An 8,227-nucleotide genomic window follows, 5' to 3' on the forward strand; every position below is an offset into this window, starting at 1 on the left:
AATATAAAAATAAATAGGTGGATAATTACAGAAGTAAAAAATTCATACGTTTGTTGGTTGGTTGTTTTTTTTAAAGGGAGATCAAAAGACTCATTTTCCTCAAGACAGAAACAGATGAAAGCGACATGTCAGAGTTCCTTGAGTCATGGGAGGGATAAATCTATACTAAAGTAACTGGAAGAAACTATAAATAAGGAATAAAAATATGATGCTGCCATCATTCGCTTGGCTTTATAGACATTAATCATTTACCTTACTGCATCTTATACAATGGAACATTGTTGAATTAATTGTATTATGGTGCCAGTTAAGTAAAATGTACTGAATTTTTCAATGTAGGTGTAATGAACTTTTGAAAAGCCAAAAATTATTTTGTGCAGATTTTCAAACTTAAAATGAAAAAGTCAATGAAGTTTCTTGCAAAGTAAGTTATTGTACAGCATTGGCTGAAGAAGTGAACATTGCAGGTAAGTGAACAATAAAACCTGATAGATTTTATTCTGCAGAATGCCTTCTAGATAAAAAGAAATCCTAGCTAAAAAAATCCTAGCACTACCACTTCCCAATGATATGGTAAGTCATCCGTTTGAATATTTAACTAAAAACATGAAAACTGATCTTGTCTGCAAAACTTCATTTTTACCTTACAAATGCACAGATCTGCAGACTGTCAGGACTTGCTATTTTGGCTGTATTTATCAGGTATCAGCACCAGCTAATCAATGAAGCTCTTTTATATGAATGCCTGACAACAAACATAAGAGGTGCTGAAACATTCAAAGTATACAATAATTTTTATAAATATCACCATTTATCCAGGAACAACTGTGTTAACATTTGCACTAATGGTACAAAAGTGATAGTTAAAACCACTGGTGCCTTACAACAAATCAAGGCAGTGGCAACAAAATAAGTGGAAGCATATACCGCATCCATGGATAGGAAGAACTAACAGCATTAAAATGTCCATGTTATCTAAAGCAATCTATAGATTCAACACAATTCCTATCAAGATATCAATAGTGTATTTCACAGAACTAGAACAAATATTTCAAAAATGTTTATGAAACAACAGAAAAAACCAAATAGCCATAGCAATCTTGAAAAAGAAGAATAAAGTTGGAAGCTGATACCTCCAACTACCTAATATCAAACTATACTACAAGGCCATAGTAATCAAAACAGCATGGTATTGGCATTAAATCAGACATAACTATCAATGGAACAGAATAGAGAGCCCAGAAATAAACCCATGCCTTTATGGCCAATTAGCATTTGACAAAGGAGGCAAGAGCATACAATGGAGTAGACAGTATCCTATCTAATAAAAGGGTGATATGCAAATTGACTGTACCTCTGCTACACCCACAAGCCATACCCACCAGCCAATCAGGAGCGAGTATGCAAATTAACCCAACCAAGATGGCTGTGACCACAGAGCAAGCAGGAGGCTTGGATTTCGTCCAGCACACCCTGGATGGCCTAGGCCTCCACTCAAGGCTACAAAGTTTCAATTATAGAAGATAAATAAATCCCAACAAAAATGGCTGCAGCCAAAGAGCAAGCAGGAGGCTTGGCTCCACTCAAGGCTACAAAGTTTCAATTATAGAAGATAAATAAATCCCAGATACCAGGGCCTCAGCTTGGGTCACTGGGGGGTGTGGCTAGCCTGCAAACCACCACAGGCCCTTCGCCCAGGCCGCCCCACACCCCAAGGGAACCCCCACCCTGATCCAGGACACCCTTCACAGCAAACCAGCTGGCCCCCACCTGTGCACCAGGCCTCTATCTTATCTAATAAAAGAGTAATATGCAAATTGACCATCACTCCAACACACAAGATTGCTGCCCCCATGTGGTCAAAGATGGCTGCCCCATGTGGACACAAGATGGCCACCACAAGATGGCCAGCAGGAGAGGGCAGTTGGGAGGGACCAGGCCTGCAAGGGAGGGCAGTTGGGGGTGATCAAGCCTGCAGGGGAGGGCAGTTAGGGGTGACCAGGCTGGCAGAGGAGGGAAGTTGGGGGCAAACAGGCTAGCAGGGGAGCAGTTAGGCATCAATCAGGCTGGCAGGGGAGTGGTTAGGGGGTGATCAGGCTGGCAGGCAGAAGCAGTTAGGGGCAATCAGGCAGGCAGGCAGGCGAGCAGTTGGGAGCCAGCAGTCCTGGATTGTGAGAGGGATGTCCGACTGCCCATTAAACGGGCAGTCGGACATCCCTCAAGGGGTCCCAGATTGGAGAGGGTGCAGGCTGGGCTGAGGGACACACACAACCCCGTGCACGAATTTCGTGCACCGGGACTCTAGTATTCAATAAATGGTGTTGGTAAATTTGGACAGATATGGGCAAAAAAAATAAAACTAAACCACCTTCTAAAACCACACACAAAAACTCAAAATGGCTTAAAGACTTAAATGTAAGACTTGAAACCATAAATATCCTAAAAGAAAACATAGGCAGTAAAATCTCAAACATTTCTCATAGTGATATTTTTTTCTGATATGTCTCCTCAGACAAGGGAAAGAAAAGAAAAAATAAACAAATGGGACTACATCAAACAAAAAAGTTTTTGCAGAGCAAAGGAAACCATCAACAAAATAAAAAGGCAAACCACTGAGTGGGAAAATATACTGGTATTCACCAATGATACATCTGATAAGGGGTTAATATTCAAAATTTATAAAAAACTTATGGAGCCCTGGCCGGTTTGGCTCAGTGGATAAAGTGTCAGCCTGCGGACTGAAGGGTCCCAGGTTCGATTCCGGTCAGGGGCATGTACCTTGGTTGTGGGCACATACACCGTGGGGAGTGTGCAGGAAGCAGCTGATCGATGCTTCTCTCTCATTGATAGAGAGAGTTTCTAACTCTACCCCTCTCCCTTTCTCTCTGTAAAAAATCAATAAAAATTAAAAAAAACACTTATGGAACACACACATACACATGCCAACTTAAAAATGGGCACTTCTCCAAAGAAGACATACCGATGGCCAATAGATATATTAAAAGATGCTCAATGTCACTAATCATCAGAGAAATGCAAATTAAAACCTCACACCTGTCAGAATGGGTATATCAAGAAATTATCAAGTAACAAGTGCTGGTAAGGATGTAGAGAAATGGTAAGACTCGTGCACTGCTGGTGGGAATGCAGATTGGTGCAGCCACTATGGAAAACAGTATGGAGTTTCCTCAAAAAATTAAAAATGGAACTGCCTTCTGACTTAGCAATTCCACTTCTGGGAATATATCTGAAAAAAACCTGAAACACTAATATGAAAGAATATCTACACCCCTATGTTCATTGCAGTGTTATTTACAATACCCAAGATTTGGAGGCAGCCCAAGTGCCCATCAGTAGATGAGTGGATAAAAAAAGCTGTGGTACATTTACACAATTGAATATTACTCAGCTGTACAAAGAAAAAGAAAAAAAGAAGGAAATCATACCCTTTGAGCAGAATGGATGGACCTGGAGAGTTACGTTAAGTGAAATAAGCCAGTCAGAGAAAAGCAAGTACCATATGATTTCACTTATATGTGGAATCTAATGAATAAAATAAACAAACATACAAAATAGAATCAGACTCATAGATACAGAGAACAGACTGATGGTTGCCATAAGGGAAGGAGGTTAGGGGGACTTGCTGAAAAAGGTGAAGTGATTAAGTAAAAGCCAAACAAACAAAAACAACTTATAGACACAGAAAGCAGCATGGTGATTACCAGAGGTAAAAGGGGGTGGGGACAGGTAGAAGAGGTTAAAGGGGTAATAAATGGTAACAGAAGATTTTTTACTTTGGGTAGTGAACACACAATACAATATACAGATGATATATTATAGAATTATATTCTTGAACCTATATAATTTTATTAACTAATGCCATCCCAATAAATTCAATGAAAATAAAAAAAAAAATAAAAAAAGAAGCCCCGGCTGGTGTGGCTCAGTTGGTTGGAGCACTGTCCCATACACCAAAAGGTGGTGCATTCAATTCCCAGTCAGGAAATATATCTGGGTGGTGGGTTTGAGGAAATTTCTCAAAGCAGGTAAGTAGACCTGGCTAGTAGCCTAATCATCATACTGATGAATGAGCAAAGGGTTTCCACATGTTGGAATATTTTCCTCAGTGTGGACAGAATAAACTTGAAACACTTCTAAGTACGGTATGTGCAGTATGTACAACCTTACAGATTATGGACTGATTGTGTCAAGGCAAAGATAATGCTGGAGCGTCCCTAGAGAAACCTCTCTGGAGCTTTCTCTTGCTGAAAGTATCTATAAAGAGGTGCCATGTGCCCTAGCCAGTTTGGCTCAGTGGATAAAGCGTTGGCCTGCAGACCCAAGGGTCCTGGGTTCGATTCTGGGTCAAGGGCATGTACCTAGGTTGCAGGCTCCTCCCCGGCCTGGGTCCTGGGCCTTGTGCAGGAGGCAACAAATTGATGTGTTTCTCTCACATTGATATTTCTCTCTGTCTTTCCCTCTCTCTTCCACTCTCTCTAAAAATCAAGGGGAAAATATCCTCGGGTGAGGATTAAAAAAAAAAAAAAAGGAGGTGCCATGTACCACTTTGTCCAATAATATTTTCTGAACCCTGATGCTGTGCCGGGGGAGGCGTCCACTAGGTACAGTACTCCCATCACTTTCCAGTAGGCGCACAAGGCCTGTCTGCTGATGGGTGGGCAGAAGAGGTTCAGTGTACAAGTCCGGGTCACACAGCTAAACATCCCAAATCATATGATATGACGGAGTAATAATGTTCGATGTTGGTCTGAAGGGCTACCCTGCTCTCTAACAAAACATCGACGTGAAAGTAGTGCACTTCCCTAAAATTCACCCTTAAATCGTTCTGAGCTCACAGAGGTGCTTCCTGGCTCCTGTGCAATGATGAACTTTATCCGCAGAAGACACAGAGAGTAATATGAATGATGTGGGTGAGCTTCATCCAAAAGGGCAGAGTGTTACAAGTTCCGTGGCTGCTTCTGCTTCCTCTGCCTTGTTGACAATGCAGAGGTTCCATTTCCACATAAATGAATGAAACCGGCATCATAAACACTGACTGTGGGGAGAGCATCAGCTCTTGCCTCCTTGAAAGGATACTAAAATCTGAACTGCTTGAAACAGAATGGTGAAGAAAGAAAAGTATCTTCCCCCGATTCCCCTTTTCCCTCCCTTTCCTCCACTCCATTCTCTTTTTTGTCACTTTCCCGCACAAATCTGCAGATTCTAGACAGTTAAACACAGTCCAAAATTATTCTTCCCTACATATCCTTCGACAAAAATCTCACATCCTCTGGGAAGTCAGCTCAGCTTTCAGGAAGAAAACTCTGATAAGCTGATTCACATTGTAACGTAAATAAATAACTTCATTACCTTTTGTGGGAATATTTACTTTTAAGGAGAATAAATTTTTGAAGGCAATAATTCAAGCTCAAAGGACGGGATGTTTCATTGTTGAATTTGGGGATGTGAAGTAATTAAGCAAAGAAGATTTTTGACAGAAAGACCCTTCACTCCTCCTTTGGGTTAGACCTTGGTACATGCATCATTTAGGTCAGTGACGGGCACCCTTTTGAGCTTGGTGTGTCAGACTTCGCCAAAAAACTGAGTATAACTCGGGTAGTGTGTCACTTTGAGGAAAAAACATTATTTCGCAAATGTTTCATCCTCGGCATGCGGCCGCCTCAGCGGCCACGTGTCATCAGAAATGGCTACGCGTGTCAGTGCTGACACGCATGTCATAGGTTCACGATCACTGATTTAGTTATTGATTTAAAAGTGCTTTTTTTTTTTTTTTCCTAAAAGAAAAAGTTAAGTTTGAAAGGTGGGTTAATTTGAGCAAAACACATGTTTAGCCGAAACCGGTTTGGCTCAGTGGACAGAGCGTCGGCCTGCGGACTCAAGGGTCCCAGGTTCGATTCCGGTCAAGGGCATGTACCTTGGTTGCGGGCACATCTCCAGTAGGGGGTGTGCAGGAGGCAGCTGATCGATGTTTCTCTCTCATCGATGTTTCTAACTCTCTATCCTTCTCCCTTCCTCTCTGTAAAAAATCAATAAAATATATTTTTAAAAAAACAAACACATTTTTAACAAGGAAATTTATCCTTATAAATGCTCAGTATATAGTTGCTTAGTAAACATGATGATTGGACTGACTCATTTACTGACTTATCTTTTTTAAAACTTCCAGATTCATAATCTCCTTTCCTCTTCCCCTTTAAACACAGATAACGTATTTTGTCAAATTAGATTAGGGACAAGAATATAATTTCATGCCTTACATGAAGCCATGAATGCCTTACATGCTGCATTTTATCAAGAAGAATTTTGCTTCTAAAACTTTTAATTCAGACTTATAAACTTGAGGTTTGGGGGCTTTGGGTTTTTTGGGGGGGAAGGGAAGGTAATTTTTCACATATTCTATGGGGATTTATTCTGAATGTCTATAAACAAGGACAGTAGCAGGTGCCAGAGAGAAAGAGCTGAGGAGAAATGAGCTCAAATCATGTGCAGAACAGACACCCAAAATAATAAAATATGATAGACCCACAATATAATGATATTTGATATACTGATAAGCTTAATAATAACTCTACTATTCACCATGTACTGAATACTATGTCAGGTACTTTATGTATACTTTATTTCTAATGTAATTGATGCCTGAAAGAATTGTCAAAGATTAAGGTGAAATACACAATTATGAAATACTAGAGGCCCGGTGCACGAAATTCGTGCACGGGGGGTGGGGGAGTGTTGCCTCAGCCCAGCCTGCATCCTCTCCAATCTGGGATCCCTCTCACAATCCAGGACTGCTGGCTCCCAACTGCTCGCCTGCCTGCCTTCTTGATTGCCCCTAACTGCTTCTGCCTGCCAGCCTGATCACCCCCTAACCACTCCCCTGCCAGCCTGATTGATGCCTAACTGCTCCCCTGCCAGCCTGTTTGCCCCTCACTGCCTTCCCCTGCAGGCCTGGGTCCCCCCCAATTGCCCTTCCCTGCAGGCCCGGTCACCCCCAACTTCCCTCCTCTGCTGGACTGGTCACCCCTAACTGCCCTCCCTTGCAGGCCTGGTCCCTCCCAAATGCCCTCCCCTGCTGGCCTAATCATCCACAACTGCCCTCCCTTGCAGGCCTGGTCCCTCCCAACTTCCTTCCCCTGCTGGCCATCTTGTGGTGGCCATCTTGTGTCCACATGGGAGCAGGATCTTTGACCACATGGGGGCAGCCATCTTGTGTGTTGGAGTGATAGTCAATCTGCATATTACTCTTTTATTAGATAGGATTGCCAACTATAACCAACATTAGCAGACAAAATACAACAAACGTATATCTATAAAAAGAATTCTGTAATTGAATGGATAATTTAACATTGGAAATAATGGGGAACTGAACTCTCATTTACTAAAAGACTGTAAATTTCATACATTAATGACAATTACTGGTTGAAACAATCACCTCACCTCCCTCAAAATTGCTTTTGCTTATATTTGCTGAATACTTTAGGCCAGGAGTTGGCTTGCATACCAAATTTGGCCTACTGCATAACCTGTCACCTAAGACAGGTTTTTACATTTTTAAGTAGTTATATTTTTAAACTAATGGCCTGGTGCACGAAATTCATGCACGGTGTGTGTGTGTGTGTGGGGGGGTGTCCCTCAGCCCGGCCTGCACCCTCTCCAATCTGAGACCCCTTGGGGAATGTCTGACTGCCAGTTAAGGCCCGATCCCCCAACTTCCCCCCCTACTGGCCTGATTGCCCCCAACTGCCCCCCATGCCAGCCTGCTTGCCCCCTGCTGTCCCCACCGCCGACCTGTTTGCCCCCAACTACCCCCCCTGCTGGCCTGCTTGCCCCCAACTGCCCTCCCCTGCCGGCCTGATCGCCCCTAACTGCCTCTGCCTTGGCCCCGCCACCATGGCTTTGTCTGGAAGGATGTCCGGAAGGTCTCCTGGAAGGTCTCCCAGTCTAATTAGGATATTACCCTTTTATTAGTATAGATGATTATTTAAGTGCCTACATAATATCCTCCATCTTGTCTTAGTCCACAAAACCTAAAATGTGTACTACTTGGCCCATTACAGAAAAATTTTGCCAACCCCTGCTTCGAGCAAAAGGCCCTGTAGTGTCACGGCTTTGAAGCCTGCAAACTCAGCTCTAGCACTTACCTGCTATGTGACCTGGGCAAGTCCCCTAACCTCTGAGCCTCAGTTTACTCACATATGAACTGTGA

This window comes from Eptesicus fuscus, chromosome 3 (genome assembly GCF_027574615.1).
Source record: "Eptesicus fuscus isolate TK198812 chromosome 3, DD_ASM_mEF_20220401, whole genome shotgun sequence".
NCBI classification, from domain to species: domain Eukaryota; kingdom Metazoa; phylum Chordata; class Mammalia; order Chiroptera; family Vespertilionidae; genus Eptesicus; species Eptesicus fuscus.